The 19,869-nt window shown below is 37.8% G+C and overlaps 1 pseudogene; it reads left to right on the forward strand.

Moving 5' to 3' along the window:
• The first annotated feature begins 244 nt into the window (after positions 1 to 244).
• LOC140607971 (spermine synthase pseudogene) lies at positions 245 to 1,534 on the forward strand (annotated as a pseudogene).
• The last annotated feature ends 18,335 nt before the right edge of the window (positions 1,535 to 19,869 follow it).

Below are 19,869 nucleotides of genomic sequence, written 5' to 3' on the forward strand. Positions count from 1 at the left end.
ATTAATGTATTTACTTATTTATTTATTGGACAGTGTGAACTTTAACTTAACTTTTAAAGTTAATTCTGAGTTTATTGTCTCCTTGAAAAAAAAGCTCTGGGAGGTCGGGGCAGCAGGCATCCTCGCTTCCTCCCTCCTGGAGGCGAGCCCGGCCCCGCCCCGGCCCCGCCCCCGGCCCCGCCCCGGCCCCGCCCCGCTCTCCCTTGGCCCCTCCCACCTCCTCGCCCGGCCGCCCGCGCACCGCCCTCCTCTCCCCTCCCCGCAGGCCGCAGCCCGGGGCCTCGCCTCACTATGGCAGCAGCGCGGCGCAGCACGCTCGACTTCCAGCTCGGGGCCCGAGCTGATGGCGAGACCATTCTAAAAGGCCTCCGGTCCGTTTTCCAGGAGCAAGGGATGACGGAGTCGGTGCACACCTGGCCAGACCATGGTTATCTAGCGACCTACGTAAACAAAAATGGCGGCTTTGCCAATTTGAGAATTTACCCACGTGGACTGGTGCTGTTGGATCTTCAGAGCTGCGATGGTGATTCTCAAGGCCAAGAAGTTGACAGTCTTTTGAACAAAGTCGAAGAAGGACTGAAAGAATTGAGTGAGGACGGTACTGGGCGGGTGAAGCGATTACCGCCCATAGTTCGAGGAGGGGCGGTCGACAGATACTGGCCCGCTGCCGACGGCCGCCTGGTGGAGTAGGACATGGACGAAGTGGTGTACGATGAAGATTCACCGTATCAGAACATTGAGATTCTACACTCGAAGCAGTTTGGAAATATCCTCGTCCTCAGTGGGGATGTTAATCTGGCGGAGAGTGATCTGGCGTCCACCCAGGCCATCACGGGCAGCGGAAAAGAAGACTACGGTGGCAAAGATGTACTGATTCTCGGCGGTGGGGATGGGGGCATATTATGTGAAATAGTCAAACTGAAACCAAGATGGTCACTATGGTAGAGATCGACCAAATGGTGATTGATGGGTGTAAGAAATACATGCGGAAAACATGGGGCGACGTCTTAGACGACCTTAAGGGAGACTGCTATCAGGTTCTGATAGAAGACTGTATCCCGGTCCTGGGGAGGTACGCCGAGCAACGGAGAGAGTTTGATTATGTGATCAATGATTTGACAGCGGTCCCCATCTCCACGTCCCCGGAAGAAGATTCCACATGGGAGTTTCTCAGACTGATTCTTGACCTCTCAATGAGAGTACTGAAACAGGATGGGGAATACTTTACACAGGGTAACTGTGCGAATTTGACGGAAGCCTTGTCGCTCTATGAAGAACAGCTGGGCCGCCTCTATTGTCCTGTGGAATTCTCAAAGGAGATCGTCTGTGTTCCCTCATACTTGGAATTGTGGGTATTTTACACTGTTTGGAAGAAAGCTAAACCTTGAAGACCAATGTGTGCTGCGAATAGCCTTCCTGACCTTCACATGCTATAGGTGACATCGAAATGAATCGCGCAATTGATTATGAATCCCTTCAAGTTTTCTTTTTTTAATTATTATTTTTAATTTAAACAAAGCAAATGGAAAATGTATATTTTGATGCGCTGGGGTGTTAATTTTTTTGAAAGTCAGCTGAAGGATGATTAGACAGCACAGTGGAGGCTGCTAAATGCACTGAACCCCTAGAATGTGATTTTTGTTACTTTTCTGTGTGTGTGTGTTTGCAGGGGGGGGGCTTTTTTGTTTTGTTTCAGTAGACTTCAAATTCGGTTATTTGAAGGAATGAGTATCATTGTTTTATTCTGGAGGGAAGTTCTTTGATGTGTTTCTTTCCCAAAAAGTTGACCTAGATATTAAAATTTGGTGCTTATAAGAAAGAGTTAAGTAACAATGAATAGCAATGCTTTGATTAAAATTATAAATGAGAAAAAAAATAAAAAGAAAAAAATCACTGAACTTTTTTATTGCTTAGCCAATTGACCACATATTATTGAAGTGTAATCAATTGCTGTGCCCAGGAAAAAGGAGCAAGTGAGTAATCAAAATCTACACATTATACCAGCATATATTATTTTTTGAAATTTGTATTTATTTATGATAGTCACAGAGAGAGAGAGAGGCAGAGACACAGGCAGAGGGAGAAGCAGGCTCCATGCACCAGGAGCCCGATGTGGGATTCGATCCTGGGTCTCCAGGATTGTGCCCTGGGCCAAAGGCAGGTGCCAAACCACTGCGCCACCCAGGGATCCCTACCAGCATACATTATTAGTCATAGGCTTTGCACTTAAGTGCCAAGATATCTGAAAATCTGTACTGTTTCCCTCTCAAAATATTTTAACTTCATGTTTATAAGTTTTAGAAAACAATTTTAAAAGCTGAGTTGCTAAAATCCCTAATGTCATTCCATATCCCATAGGTAAGCATCCTTACCTATTTGTTATGCATCTGGGAGGCCTTTAAATTGTGTTTCCTATTTCCGATTGTGAATGTGTGTAATTCTATTTGCAATAACGGAATCACTGGGTATGTTTTGCTTTGTAACTTGATTTTTAAATTATTTGATATATTTCTGTGTTTGTAACAGGTAAGTTTTACACTTTAAAAATACTTATTTTAAAATTTCTAGACATTTTTTAACACATTTTTGTAAATCTTTAACATTACACAAAGCAAATGTTTAAACAAGGTATCTTGGTGGGGATATTATGTTGTTGATTGGTTAATTTAGCCTGGAGTTCATGGAAAAAAAAGTCAATTGGAGTTATATATTTCCCAGTCATTAGTATATACATGTTTTTTTTTTTAAGCCATATGAGTGGATGATATAACCTAGAATACAAGATAAGTTTAATGTTAGACTGAAGTGCTTAGTGATTATGCAAGCACTGCTATTACACTTTCAAATTTAAGAGATTCAGAAAAGTTTAATATCAGTAATATACTTCTGAGAGGTTTTGAGGGTCATAGGCAAGAAACACTGAGTTCAAATATAGGTTTATAAAATTTAAGATAATACACTTATTCAGTGATGTATTTTTTACATCAGTTATCAAGATGAATATGGATGTAAAAGACAATAAGAATATGAAATTTTATTATTATGTTGTAACTCTGCTGAAATTTTCTTCCCAATATTATTTTTCTTTTTGAAACATGAGGACCAAGAGTAGGGGTCCTCAACCCACCTGGCCCCACAAATTTACCAAGATACCTTTCAAAACATCCTGAACACCTACGGATTTGACCTGAGATTTACAGAGAGAACGGCTAGAACGCTACAGAGAGAATTTTTCGCTTCTAACAAAGTAGGAAGGCAAAAAAATAAAATAAAATAAAAAAGAATAAAATGGGGGAGGGAACCGTGACTGGCAGGGCTAAAGTGGAGCAGTGAGAGCCTCCGGGGCAGGAAAGCCCAGCCCTGGAGAAGCGAGAACTTTAAAATCCACGCTGGAGTTTTCCCTGACAGAAAAGTGCTCAGCAGGGACATAGGCAGAATCGCAGGAGGTGCAGGGAAGCCTCAAGGTAGGTTCCCGGAGTCACTATTGTGGGGCCCAGGAAATTTAACAAAAATCCCCTACCCCTGGACAAGCAGAGCAGGACTGATTCCATTTTGTGCTACACCCACCACCTCCCCTATGACCTCCACATAACCTGCTTATTGCTTAAGGCGCTGCCCCGCCCTAGTCGAGCCGCTGGGCACACCCTAATCCGAAATCGGCTCATAACAATGTAACCCCACCTTGTGCCCGCCAAAACAGCGCGCCAATTCTGACCAAAGTAATAGGCCAGCTCAAATGGATACTATAGAGTAAGATGTAATTCAGTTGGCCACCTGCGTGTGGACCCACATGACTGTGCAACTTTCTGTGTATCCCATTGGCCGCTGGCCCCTATAAAGCTGCTACGTCTCTTAGTCTCGGGGTCCAAGTCCCTGCTCCGCTGTGTCGGGTACACTTGGACCCAAGCTCGAGCTTGTAAATAAACCCTCGTGTGTTTGCACCCGTATGGGCTCCTCGGTGGTTTCTCCGATTCGCAATCTTGGGCACAACTATAAGAGGAGAGGCGCCCGGTGGAAAGCGCACCACACACCCCGGCCCACACCGTACAGAGCTGGAGCGCCACAGCCCTTGGCGGCATTTGGGAGAAGCCAGTCGGTCAGGCGGGCGGCTTCCGAGCTGCCTTTACCGCAGAGGCTGGCTGCCGGAGGTGGTGGCTGGACTCTTTCCCTTCCTGCCCTGCCAGGGAGCGCGATTACAGCGGCGCAGGCCCTGGAGTCCAGGGCGCTCGGGGACACAGCCCAGGATCCGGCGCTCTCCCCGAGACAGGCAGAGGCCAGGAGGGCACAGGATGGGAGCATGCTCCTGCCTCTCGGAGCCCCGAGCTGTGCAGGTCAGCGACCCCCACCCCAGGAGCATTAGGCTCCTGCAGACTGGGAGCTGCAGTAGTTACTGCAGTTGCGGGGGCTGACTCCAGAGCTGGAGAGCTGGCCGCCGCCAGTGTTGTTGTTCCTTCTGGTGTCACCCTGTGCCTGGGAGGGGCAGGGCCCCAGGGAGCATAGGCCTTACGGGGTAAACAGCTCCCACTGAGCCCAGCACCCGGCGGGGGGCGGGGCAGCTCCCCCAGGCACACACACCTGAGAGTCAGCACAGCAACCCCTCCCCCAGAAGACCAGCTGGAAAGACGGGAAGAGCAAGTTCTGGACCGACCAGCGCTGGAAAGCTCCAGGACTGAGGGGATATAGAACTAGAGGGTCCTTTTTTTTTTCTTTTTTCTTTTTTTTTTTTTTTTTTTTTACTTTTTCCATTAAGAGTCATTTTCTTTCAGATTAAAATTTTCCAATATTTTTTTCTTCTCTCACCTCCACTACAATATTTTACCAGCTCTTCATTTTTAAGTTTTTGCCTTTTTGACTTTCATATCTCTACAATTACATGTCTTAGATATATTTTTTGTTTCTGCATTCCCTTCAATGTATCTAATTTAATTTTGGTAGTTATATGAGATACGGGTATTTGTTTTTTGTTTTTTATTTTTTCTGCCTCATTTTGTTTTACAATGGTGGAAGTTAGTATATTCTAAAACATGACCAATATACACCCAGAACCAAGTGGAACACCATGCTGGTTCATTCTGCAAGAGTATATTCTCTCTTCCTTCCGATTCTGGACCCCTCTTTTATCTTGTTTATGTTTTTGTGGTCAATGTTGGGACTTTATATAAGTATTGCTGGTTTATATAAATTTGGGATTGAACATCTTCTAACATACAGAACAAAATACACTCAGAACTGAGAGGATCACTCTCTAGGACCCCTCAGGTAGATTACCTTCTCCCTCCACTACCACTTCCTCACCACCACCATCCCCCCACTTTTTTCCGTCTTTTCTTTACTATTTTTTTCTTTTTCTTTTTTTCTGCTTTGTTTTTGATTTTTTGATTTTTATTTTTACTACTTTATTTTAAAATTTGTTTTCCACCTAAGTGATCCTTTTGTTTTATTTTGTTCTGTTCTTTTTCTTTTTTTTTTCTGGTCTCTGACCTCTTCAGAATCATCCAGCGTGTATTTTACTGAGGTCATGGTGGATATTTTTGAATCAGCCCACTCATGAACCACTCTGCACTGGACAAAGTGACTAGAAGGATGAATTCGCCAAAAAGAAAGAATTGGAAATGATACTTTCTGCCAGAGTTACAGAATTTGGATGTCAATACAATGTCAGAAATTCAATTCAGAAGTACAATTATAAAGCTCTGACAAAAAGCTTGGCTCTGAAAAAAAAAAATAATGGACACTAGAGACTTCGTTACTGTCGAATTGAAAATCGAATCAGGTCAAAATTAAAAATAGATTAAATGAGATGCAATCCAAACTGGATGTGCTCACTGCTAGGGTTAGTGAGGTGGAGGAGAGAGTGAGTGACATAAAAGACAAGTTGATGGTAAGGAAGGAAGCTGAGGGAAAAAAGAGAAAACAATTAGGGGCCCATGAGGAAAGTCTTAGGGAAAAAAATTATCATTTGAAGAGGAAGAATATACATCTAATTGGGATTCCAGAATAGGCTGAAAGAGAAAGAGGACCAGAAGTATATTTGAACAAAGCATAGCTGGAAGCATCCCAAATCTGGAGAAGGAAATAGGCATTCAGATCCAAGAGATAGAGAGGTTCCCCCAAAAAATTAAAAAAAAAAATGCAACACCTCAACATTTAATAGTGAAACTTGCAAATTTCAAGATAAAGAGAAAATTCTTAAAGCAGGAGACAAGAGATCCTTAACTTACATAGGGAGAAATACCAGATTAACAGCAGACCTCTCCACAGAGACCTGGCAGCCCAGAAAGGGCTGGCAAGATATATTAAGGCTCCTAAATGAGAAGAACATGCAGCCAAGAATACTTTATCTAGCAAGGCTGTCATTCAGAAGAGAAGGAGAGATAAAGAGCTTCCAAGATAGGCAGAAACTGAAAGAATAAGTGACCACAAAACTGGCTCTGAAAGAAATATTAAGGGGTCCCTGTAAAAGAAAGAGGGAGCCCAAAGACACAATCCACAAAAACAGGGCCTGAATAGGTATTATGATGACACTAAACTCATATCTTTCAATAGTAACTCTGAATGTGAATGGGCTAAATGATCCCATCAAAAGATGCATGGTATTTGACTTGATAAAAAGGCAAGCCCCATGTATATGCTATCTACAAGAGACTCATTTTAGACCTAAAGACACCTCCAGCCTGAAAATGAAGGGGTGGAGAACAATTTGCCATTCAAATGGTCCTCAAAAGAAAGCAAGGGTAGCCATCCCCATATCAGATAAACTAAAGTTTATCCCAAAGACTGTAGTAAGAGATGAAGAGGGATACTCTATCATACTTAAAGCATCTATCCAACAAGAAGACCTAACAATCATGAATATTTATGCCCCTTGATGGGAGTGGCCAAGTATATCAATTAATAACCAAAGGAAGGAGATGCTTTGATAATAATATATGACACTAGGAGACTTCAACATGGCACTTTTAGCAAATGACAGATATTATAAGCACAACATCTCCAAAGAAACAAGGGCCTTGAATGATACACTAGACCAAATAGACTCCACAGATATATACAGAACTTTCCATCTGAATGCAACTGAATACAAATTCTTCTCAGGTGCACATGGAACCTTCTCCAGAATAGACCACATACTGGGTCACAAATCAGGTCTCAACCAATACCAAAATATTGGGATTGTCCCCTGCATATTTTCAGACCACAATGCTTTGAAACTAGAATTCAAGCACAAGAAGAAATTTGGAAGAAACTCAAACACATGGAGGTTAAAGAGCATCCCACTAAAAGATGAATGGGTCAACCAGGAAATTAGAGAAGAATTTAAAAGATTCATGGAAACGAATGAAAATGAAAATACAACCGTTCAAAATCTTTGGGATACAGCAAAAGTGTTCCTAAGAGGGACCTCCAATTGCAATACAAGCCTTCAAAAAATTGGAAAAAACTCAAATACACAAGCTAACCTTGTAGCTAAAGGAACTGAAGAAGCAAGTAAAGCCTACACCCAGCAGAAGAAAAGAGATTATTATCAGAACTCAATGAAATAGAGACTAGAAGAACTGTAGAACATATCATCAAAACCAGGAGTTGGTTTTTTGAAAGAATTAATAAGATAGATAAACCCCTAGCCAATCTTATTAAAAAAGAAAAAAAAAGACTCAAATTAATAAAATCATGAATGGAAGAGGATAGCTCACAACCAATACCAAAGAAATACAAAGGATTTTAAACATATTATGGAGAGATATATGCCAACCTTAGGCAATCTAGAAGAAATGGACATTTCTGGAAAACCACAAATTCTCAAAACTGAAAAAGGAAGAAATAGAGAATCTGAACAGGTTGATACCCTCATTGGGAAATTGAAGAAGTCATCAAAACCCCCCCCAAGACACAAAAGTCCAAGGCCAGATGGCTTCCCAGGGGAATTCTATCAAATGTTTAAAGAAGAAACAATACCTATTCTACTAAAGCTGTTCCAGAGGATAGAAAGGGATGGAATACTTCCAAACTCATTTTATGAGTCCGGCATTACATTAATTCCAAAACCAGACAAAGAGCCCACCAAAAGAATTACATATCAATATCCCTGATGAACATGGATGCAAAAATTCTCACCAAGATACTAGCCAATAAGATCCAATACTACATTAAGAGGATTATTAATCATGACCAAGTGAGATTTATCTCTAGAATGCAAGGGTGTTTCAACACTTGTAAAACAATCCACATGATAGACCACATCAACAAGAGAAAAAAAAGAACCATATGATCCTCTCAATAGATGCAGAGAAAGCATTTGACAAAATATGGCATCCATTCCTGATTAAAACTCTTCAAAGTGAGGGATAGAGGGAACACTCCTCAATATCTTCAAGCCATTTATGAAAAGCCCACAGTGGATATCATTCTCAATGGGGAAAAACTGGGAGCCTTTCCCCTAAGATCAGGAACAAGAACAGGGATGTCCACTCTCACCACTGTTATTCAACATAGTACTTGATGTCCTAGCCTCAGCAATTAGACAACAACAACAACAACAAAAAACAAAAAGCATGCAAATTGGCAAAGAAGAAGTCAATCTCTCCCTCTGCATGGATGACATGATACTCTACATAGAAAACCCAAAAGTCTCCACCCCAAGATTGCTAGAACTCATACAGCAATTCAGCAGTGTGGCAGGATACAAAATCAATCCACAGATATCATTTGCATTTCTATACACTAATAATGAGAGTGAAGAAAGAGAAATTATGGAATCAATCCCATTTACAATTGCACCCAAAACCATGAAATACCTAGGAATAAACCTAACCAAAGTGGTAAAGGATCTATACACTAAAAACTACAGAACACTTCTTTTTTTTTTAAGATTTTATTTATTCATTCATGACAGAGAGAGAGAGAGAGAGGCAGAGACACAGGCAGAGGGAGAGGGAGACAAGCAGGCTCCATGCAGGAAGCCCAACGCTGGACTCGATCCTGGGTCTCCAGGATAACACCCTGGGCCAAAGGTGGCGTCAAACTACCAGGCCACCAGGGCTGCCCAACTACAGAACACTTCTGAAATAAATTGAGGAAGACACAAAGATATCGAAAAACATTCCATGCTCATGGATTGGAAGAATTAAAATTGTGAAAATGTCTATGCTATCCAGGGCAATTTACATGTTCAATGAAATCCCTATCAAAATACCATGGACTTTCTTCAGAGAGTTGGAACAAATAATCTTAAGATTTGTGTGGAATCAGAAAAGACTCTGAATAGCCAGGGGAATATTGAAAAAGAAAACCAGAGCCGGGGCATCACAATGCTGATTTCAGGCTGTATTACAAAGTTGTGATCATCAAGACCCTGTGGTACTGGCACAAAAACAGACACATAGATCAATGGAACAGAATAGAGAACCCAGAAATGGTCACTCAACTCTGGTCAACTAAAATTCGACAAAACAGAAAAGAATTTTACTGGAAAAAGACAATAAATGGTGTAAAAATTGGACTGCCACGTGCAGAAGAGTAAAACTAGACTATTCTCTTATACCATACATAAAGATGAACTCAAAATGGATGAAAGATCTCAATGTGAGACAAAAATCCATCAAAATCCTAGAGGAGAACACAGGAAACACCCTTTTTGAACTTGGCCACAGCAACTTTTTGCAAGATACATCTATGAAGGCAAGGGAAACAAAAGCAAAAATGAACTATTGGGACTTAATCAGGATAAAAAGCTTCTGCACAGCAAAAGAAACAGTCAACAAAACTAAAAGACAACCTACAGAATGGGAGAAGATATTTGCAAATGACCTATCAGATAAAGGGCTAGTATCCAAGATCTATAAATAACTTATTAAACTCAACACCCAAGGAAAAAAAATCCAACCGTAAAATGGGCAAAAAACATGAACAACAAAAACAAAAAACAAACAAACAAACAGAAATTTCACCAAAAAAGACATACACATGGCCAACAAGGGACATGAGAAAATGTTCTGCATCACTTACCATCAGGGAAATACAAATCAAAACCACAATGATATACCACCCCACACCAGTTAGAATAGTGAAAATTAACAAGGCAGGAAACAACAAATGTGTGGAGGTTCCTCAAAAAATTAAGAGTAGAGCTACCCTACAACCCACCAATTGCACTACTGGATATTTACCCCAAAGATACAGATGTAGTGAAACGCCAGACACCTGCACCACATGTTCATAGCAGCAATGTCCACAATAGCCAAACTGTGGAAGGAGCCAGGACGTCCTTCGACAGATGAATGGATAAATAAGTGGTATATATATACAATGGAATATTACTCAGCCATCAGAAAGGATGAATCCCCACCATTTGCTTTGATGTTGATGAAACTGGAGGATACTATGTTAAGTGAAGTAAGTCAATAGGAGAACAATCATATGGTTTCACTCATATATGGAATATAAGAAATAGTGAAAGGGATTATAAGGGAAAGGAGGGCACTGAGTAGGAAAAATTAGAGAGGGAAACAAACCATGAGAGACTCCTAACTCTGGTAACAAAGAGTTGTGGAAGAGGAAGTGAGTGGGAGGTTGGAGTAACTGGGTGATGGGCCCTGAGCAAGGTACTTGATGGGATTAGCACTGGGTTTTATACCTTATGTTGGCAAATCAAACTTAAAGAAAAACAAATTAAAAAAAAAAACAAAACAAAAACACCACCACCATACTTCTAGATTAAAATAACTTGCTCTCTGTATGTATGTGTATATATAGTATATGTTAAATGATATGTATTTGTATATATATGTAAATATATTTTTAAAGGAGAAGAAAATATATATAAGTATATATATATAATTAAAGGAGAAGAAAAATAATTTTTAAGAAATAAGAAAGTAGTTGTTTTTGTCAAGTAAAGGGATACTTTGACTATAAACAATTCATTTTAAAGAAAAGTGTTTATAGAAATTAAATTAGTATTTCAGGTATAAATTTTAGGGGTACCTAGGTGGCTTAGTTGTTGAGCACCTGCCTTTGGATCAGGTCATGATCCTGGGGTCCTAGGATCAAGTGTTGCTTCAGGCTTCCTTCAAGGAGCCTGCTTCTCCCTCTGTTTATCTCTGCCTCTCTCTCTGTGTCTCTCATGAATAAGTCAATAAAATCTTTAGAAAATATATAAATTTTATTTAGAAAGTGAAAATGTAGGTAATTGCAATCTTGTAATGACAACAGTAATTTTCGAGTTGGGTTTAGTCAGGATATGCCACAAAGACCATGGTATCACTGACATTGTTACGCTTTTTTCTGTAACCATAGAGAACTCGCAAGTTCTATAATTAAATGTGAATCTATAATTATATATAATATCTGAACATTTCACTCTTCAAACTTGAAGGCACATATTTGAATATATGTTATTATTACTGTGACATAAACTGGGAGAATGAGGGCTAAAAATAAGAAGAAAAGCTAGAGGTCTCATTTTTCTTGATCTTTTTACATTTACGGGTCATAATTTAAATGAAGCAATAGTCACACATTTTAAGTGTACTGGTCATTGACTTTTTTTTTTTTTTACAACTTTAGTGGTGTACAATTGACAAACCATACATAATTAGAGTGCAAAATTTGGGATGCCTGAGTGTCTCAGTCAGTTAGGCATCCAATTCTTGATTTCAGCCCAGGTTATGATCTCAGGGTCATGGGATAGAGCACCCCCCCATCTGGCTCCACACTGAGCATGGGATCGCATTTGAGATTCTCTCTCCCCCTGTTTCTGCCCCTCCTCACACCCCCATATGTGCTTATGTTCTCTGTCCCTAAAATAAAATAATCTTGAAAGAAAATAAAGTGCAAAATTCAATATGTTTCAGTACATGTATATAAGTACCAAACCATAACCAAATAAATAATATATCCATCATGTCCTAGTTTCTTTGTGCCCCTTTGTAATATAAATTTTTGTGAACTATTCTAATAAAAACTGATAATAATTCAAAAATATATATCCAATTATGAATTATTTACTTTTACCTATGCTTTACTTAGAAAAAGCTGTTATAAAACATCGCTTATGGCTTATTTAAGAAAGACTATTAAAGGTAAAACACTGTCTTCAACAAAGCTATGGAGAACTGATTCTTCACAAGTGATTTCCACAGGTACTAGGAGAATACATGCACATACAGTGATAAAGAAAAAAATTGATGAAATATGCATAAAATTTTGATGACATATCAATGTATTTAATGGTATTTTAATGAATATTTTTATTTTTATTTTTTAAAGATTTTATTTATTTATTCATGAGACACACACACACACACACACACACACACACACACACACAGAGGCAGAGACACAGGCAGAGGGAGAAGCAGGCTCCATGCAGGGAGCCTGACATGGGACTCGATCCTGGGTCTCCAGGATCAGGCCCTGGGCTGAAGGCAGTGCTAAGCCGCTGAGCCACCAGGGCTGCCCCAATGAATATTTTTAAATGCAGAGGATTTTAGTATTTTATTAAATATAGAGAAAATGAATGTAAAAAAATAACATTGATTATATCTAGTAAAAAATTAATATCATTATAATTTTTCTGACATTTTTGTTATTGAGTAAAAAGCATGCTGTGAAGAAAAATCTTTTCCATTGTTATTATTATATGTAATTTTATTAGGTTTATCCCCATGCCTTATTCAATTGTGTGGAAATGGTAAAATAAAGTTACAGTTTATGATGCCATGAAAGTAAATGTAGCTTTGGAAAGACACCCAATGATACCTGTCTGAATCCATTTGCATTCCTAAGGTTTCGTTTGCATTCCTGACTAAGCTATCTAGAACCGAAAGAAGACATTTTTTGTTTAGAAAGATAAGCAGATAAGGGCACGCGTGTGACTCAGTGGGTTAAGCATCTGCTTTCAGCTCAGTTCATTATCCCTGGTCCTGAGATTGAGCCCTGCATCAGGCTCCTTGCTCAGTGGGGCATCTGCTTCTCCCTCTCCCTCTGCCAGCTTCTCTCCCTACTTGTGATTTCTCTCTCTCTGTCAAATAAAAAACACAAATCTTAAAAAAAAAAAAAAAAGAAAGGTAAGGATATCAATTTGATTTGTTAAACTAGTGCTGAAGTATAACAAATTTTACCAGGGAATAATTCCTGCGCTAAGAATTATTTTAATTTATGTTTTGTGCAGAATGGTTTCGTTAAAAATAAATAAACAAATAAGTGAATGAATGTACATGTGAATGAACGCATAGCTGTGTGCAACACTAAGGGAGCTTATTAGCAATGTCTCACTATCAGAGGTACTTTTTTCACTATATGCTCTCAGAAGAATTGGTGTAATACATAATTTCCTCACTAGATTTCAATAATTAGAAACATTATTAGTGATAACATAATCTCAAAAAAACATGCAATAATAGTTTCCTGTTTTCAAACTTAAATTGCTTTGCATATGGTTTCATAATTTCAACCAATTTTCTCACTTTACTATTTATGGAGAAAAGAAACTGGGCTAGTTCACTATTATAAAACTTTAAGTGGCTCTGGCATTTATACTTCCTATCATTTCTATTCTGTTCTACATATATCTAACTTCTATATATTATGTAATATACATGAAGTCTATGAAGTATGTATTATATATATATTTAATCATTTTTATGTCTAAAATCAAAGATCCTTTCATTTATATTTTGGCTTTGAACTCCAGCTTATATTTTCTTACAGACTTCCTTCTTTGTTACATTTTCTCCTTTCTTTCCACCACTTCTTAACATCTTAAATAATACATATATACATGTTAAATCATAAAATGTATTAATTTTGCCACAATTAATCTAATTATTTAACTCAGAAAATTTGCTTATGAGTGAATTTATTTTATTGCTGTGATTTTAATTTGAAACTTATGGTGCATTTTTCATGAATAATCAATTACAAAGGCATTTTATCGATATTTCATTCAATTATAGCACCTCATTAAGCACCTACTTTATACTGGACTTAGTTCTTTTCACCTTGTAATTCAATACCTGCTTGGGTTGTCACCTGTTACCAAAGCTCCATATTAGTACAGGACAACATTTAGCCTAAAATTAGGTGAGCTGTCAGATGAGGTAGCTTTGGACTATTCTGGCAATATATGAATTATTTATGAAAGAGGAAAACAAAGTGAAAGTATCATTAGACCATACTCCTTTCCAATCACCAGAATTACTTTAAAGCCCTGGATATGAGATGGAGGATTCTTTGTCATAACTTGCATTTGAAGTGGGTTTAGTGTTTGAGCCAGAATCTCTTGATGAATCGTGATTGTCTGCAGACTCAAAGGAAAATAAATCCTTACTTTTCAAACAATTTTTGCTTTTAAAGTCTAGTTATCAATGAAGAAAAAAGAGGCTTTTATAAAACTGTATTTAAACCTTCAATGTCCTTGTGTCATGTAAAAGTTTCATAGGAATTTCCATTACAAACACAGTTTTTGAAGGCTTTAGATCTTGCTATCTGAAATTTGGAACAAACATTTTCAGTCTCAAACAGTTGTTACTTCCTGAAACAAGAAAGCAAGAAGTCTGTATCATTTTTCAGTGGCAACAGCAACAGAAAACATACTGCAAAGAAATCAGATTTTAAATAGAGAGCACAAAAGTCTAAAACATTAGTCGTACAAATGCTGGAAAACATGAAATGTCAAGAATTACAGTGTTTTGTGAAATTCAAATATAATACAGAATTCTCACTATCATCATTCATCTTCTCATTTTCATGCACCACAGAATTATTTGTAATAACATGTTTAAATCACATTAATATCTCAGAGTTGGGCAGCCCCGGCGGTACAGCGGTTTAGCGCTGCCTGCAGCCCAGGGTGTGATCCTGGACACCCGGGATCGAGTCCCACGTCGGGCTCACTGCATGGAGCCTGCTTCTCCCTCTGCCTGTGTCTCTGCTTCTCTTTCGGTCTCTCTGAATAAATAAATAAATAAATCTTAAAAAAAAATATCTCAGAGTATTATATGAGATCTGAAATCTTACAGGGCCTAAATGTTTTATTGTAAGACCTATTTCTATATCCATGTATGCATTCTCATGGTCTGGAGTGAATAGATAAATAAGTAATGTCTGACCAGTATTTATGAGCCAGTTAAAATTACATGATGACCTGTAAAGTTCTGGGAAACAAACAATTAAGCAGAATATATATATGCGTTCCTTGGCTATACCTCCTTATCAGGAATCTATTTCATATATATGTAGATGGCCAGCCTTTCCCAAGTACCCCAAATCCTAACAAAATCAAGCCTTGCCTATGGCATTCAGTACTTTAAATGGATTATTCCTCTGCCCACCATTTTTTTTTTTTTTAAAGATGGTAGACAAAATGTTAGGAGAGACTAATCAAGTTGGTGACAGTGCTTAGCAACAGATCAAATCTTAGATCATTCCCACATCAGGATTTTACTTTTTAAGGCTATTCTTGTTAGTGGATTTGCTTTTTCTTTTTCAGTAAGGTCTTTGGCCACAGATAGCCTAAGAAGTCTACCCACTGTATATTGGTTACATTTAAATAATTATGTTTTACTAACTTAAAAATCATTTTAGTTAACTAAGGAAGAATTTAATCCTCAGTAATTTTATTTATTCACCCATATAAAAACAATTATTAAGAATCTAAAGGTGTAAAGCTTATTTCAGATACTGAACATGAAAAGATAAGTAAAGCATAGTACTCACCTTTAAGTAGCTTATAAAGAAAGAAGCAGATGTCAAACGAGTTAAAGTGCTTTATTAATTAATCATTCCTTCATCAATGCAGTAAGCATCTATGGAATGCTTTCTATGTGAGATGCTGGGCTTTGTGTAAGGTATACAAATAAATAACAAATCCTATATAAATTTACAGTCTGGTAAGGAAGATAGCCTCATAGGCAATAATTACAGTACAAGGTGTTTAGTGCCTTGATGGAGTTACATAGAAAGTTGCAGACTCGATAATCCAGGAAATGTCTAAAATGAAGTTATTGCCTACGCTGGATTTTATAGGATTAATAGACCCTTAACAAGCAGATGATGAGGGGAGACAAAGAATTCCAGGTGAGAATTATATATGACGTTGCACTGAGTATTACAAGAATTGTAACTAATCCAGTACAGCTATAGCATAGTGTTTTATGAATTAACCAAATATTAGATGGGAGATAGAGGTCCAATTTATGAAGAGCATTCAGTCTCATGTAGTGATTAGTATTGTTATTTAGATAACACTTACTATCCTGATTCACAAATGTACTGTCACTGTGTCTCAAATCTGAAATAAACATTTCCCATAAGTAAAGCAAAACAAACTTCTGGAAATCAATGGAATTTGTTGAATAATTTTCAAAACCCTTTCTATCTAGCACCACTCGGTTGTTTCTGAATTGTCACAGCAAACTTGGAACATGTCTTGACAACCTAGAAGTGGTTTTGGTGGCAAGCTATTATCAAAGAGCAGATACCTCCGAGGAGTCTCTTATTTGGGACTGAGGACCAATTTTCTGCATCTCTTGGACACTGGTCTTAGGGAGTTAAGGCCACCTCAATTCTGGTTCCTCAACACTGCTTTGATTGTATTGCATTCCTTTGCCTGGAGGCTTGCCACAACTGGATTGTCAGTCTAACTATGGCTCAAAGTGCCCCCCCCCATTTCTGACAAAAGATCCTCTTTGTAATAATTTTTTCATCTATTAATAGTTCCAAAAATGTTTGCCCCACCATAGTCACCAGAACACCACTAAGTCTAGGATCGTCCTGTTTGCCATTCACCTTTTAATCTCTCTTTTTGTAAATTAAGGTTTATGGTATTTTCTAACACCACTAATTATTTGATTCTCTGGACACTGAGTGGTCAACAATTAAGTTCTGATTCTAATATGGAGTCAGCACAGAATCTACAGTAAAGGGTCAGTTCCACAACACCAACCCCCTTCATTAATGATTTCTGGGCTTCTTATCCTTGTGGCTGAACTGCTATAAATTGAGGGTCCCCACAATCCCCTCCTCAAGCTCAGTAATTTGTTGGAAGGGTCATAGAGGGGCATCTGGGTGGCTCAGTCAGTTAAGTGACCGACTCTTGAGCTCAGGGGCATGAGTTCAGACACTGTGTTTAAGTAGGCCCAGCAGGGAGCCTACTTTAAAAAGGGGAGGCAGAGGGCTCAGAGAACTCAGAGATGCATTTTAATTATGGTTACTGTTTATTATAAAGGATACAAGTGAACAGCCGGATGAATAGATGCATAGGCCCTACACACAGGAGCTTCTGTCTCTGTAAAGTTGGGGTTTGCCAGGCATCTGGCATCTTGAAGCATTCATCAGCCCAGAAGCTCTCAGTATCCTATTGTTTAGGGGGTTTTATGGAGTTTCAGAACAGATGCATGATCAATTATTAACTCAATCTCCAATCCCTCTCCCTTCTCAGATTGAGAGTAAAGTGGGACTGAAATTCCTAGGATTTTAACCAGGATTGGTCTTTCTGGTGAGGAGCCCCCATCTGAAGTTCTCTAGAATCTGGCCAAGAGCTACCACATTGGAGCAATAGATTCTCCCATCTATTACTCAGAAAATTACAAGAGTTTTAGGAGCACTATAGCAGAGACAAGAGACAAAGACCAAACATTTCTTACCAACTGCACAAAAGAGCACTTATTATTTGGGCAAAAAATACCCATAAAAACAGTTAAAAATAATTTCCAACTGGCCTTTATTAAGTATCTTCTGGTGAGCTCATATATATACTGAGGAAAATAATTGTAATTTCTCTTAAGGTTCAAAATGTTAAGATATCAATATATTGCTTTTGTAAGACTTTTGTCGATCCATTTTTTTAAAAAATTAAGCATTTAGCTATTAGTACAAATCATAATATGAGTAGTCTTAGAAAAGTGGGCAACTACAGTAGTGTCTCAGGGTAATTAAGATTGAATTAGTTAATTTAAATACTTAAACCAGGCATGATACAACATTTGTCATGACAAATTAAGTCACTTATTTCCTGCCCCATTGGAGTGATATATTTATTGCACGGTTCTTTTTTTCTTAACTCATGACCACAAAGAATTAAACCCTAAAATACCTCTCAGTTTCTGTCTATATTTGGAGAACTAAAGGGAGAGGTGTAAGCTCATATGAATTGAGAAGGTATTTTGTAACTTTTTATACAGGTTAGGTCACCTTAATGATTTACCTTGTATGACAGTTATTTTTCTGAAAATAATAGGAAATGTTCCATATTAAATTTAACAGTTAAATCATCTAGTGCCAAAATGAAAAAGCCAGGATGATACAGAAGAGTAGGAAATGACCCCTACATTTATCTGGAGATGTGCCATTTTTCTCTACCTAGACTTAACTCTTCTTGCTAGGAAAAAAAAAAAAAAATAGTACTAGTTTACATTCCATTAGATTTCAGTATTTTGTCACAAGCAGTAAACCTGCTAATATAAATGCAAAATAACATTTTTCAGTCTGGGAATATGAATCATAGGATAGTTTTCTGGACAGAGTCACCTTGAGCTTAAATGCTTAATTTTTAAAAAAATGTTAAAACTATCTTTTGAATGAGTTTCTCTTCCCTTCCACAAAGCCCTGTAATAAAAGAACAATTTGCATCTGTAGAGAACAGGATCCTATGGGAAATAAAGAGCTCATTGAACTGTTTCAAATCATAGTAATCTAAAGAGAAACAAAGTCAGTATTTTTCAGGGCATGATATATGGGCTTGAAATTTTTATTCCCTTATGAATAAAATAATCTACTACTGCTAAAATCTAGGCTCAATTTTATGTTGATACCAACAACCAAAACTATCCTAAAAATTACTCTGAGAGATTTATTTTCAGATAGACAGTAGCTTTTTACTTGTCACTTTTATTGAGGGCAGATTTGGAAAACATAGCTTCTGGAATCCTGGGATTTGATAAATTTTCCTTAAATGCTTTTGGATACATCCTCTTTGGCATTAGTCAGATCATTTTTAGAAACCATATGATTTATTCTTCATTAATTTTGAATAAGTTTACCATGTTGAAAGTGGGGAACATTTAAGGAACTTATATGTGCATTTAATAAACATAAGAGTTTATTTGAATGAAGCAAGTAAGTTAATTTTTAAGAAAGAAAAACTTCCTCAGTAGTGGGAACTATGCTTATATTATTCCAATATGCCCCAGTCTTTGAAGGTACATAATATATGTCTACATGTGTGTTCTCACAACACTGTTTAGCTCATATTCTTTTTTTGTTTTGTTTACCTTGTATTCTCAATGATAGAAATAAGATGGCTTTCACATATCTACCATAAATGAAGATAAATTTGAATGAAGTAAGTGGAGGCAAGTCTGAAAAGGTGGCAAATGGAGTAAGAAGTATGTTTTTTGCTATATTTAGCTGCTTTAATCCCATTGCCCTCAGAACCTAATATTTTTGTACATTGAAATATTTTCTAAGCTATTCCATAACTTCTCAATCTCCTGCATACTGCTTTTTATCATTTTTTCCCTATTTTTTTTCAAAATTTCACTAAATCTCTGATTGATCAATTCTAGGTTCACTTCAACAATAGTGCTAAATATTTATTTGGCTTGCTTGACATTCCTGTGGGATAAAAATTTTCAATGTCTTCATTTTCCTGAATTATATGTTAGGTACGCCCTGTCAAAAGTATCATTATTTTTTTCCACTTTAAAACTTAATCTTGGATTTGCACATAGTAGGTAATCGATAATTATTTTTAATTAATTTCATACTAATTTAAATAACAGTACTTTGATAGTCAAATTAGAATAGACAAATACACAATTTTGATTGTATTTCTTTCCTTTTCCACTTTTTCTGTTGGCAGTAAAACAT

This window comes from Canis lupus, chromosome 17 (assembly GCF_048164855.1).
Source record: "Canis lupus baileyi chromosome 17, mCanLup2.hap1, whole genome shotgun sequence".
Lineage (NCBI taxonomy): Eukaryota > Metazoa > Chordata > Mammalia > Carnivora > Canidae > Canis > Canis lupus.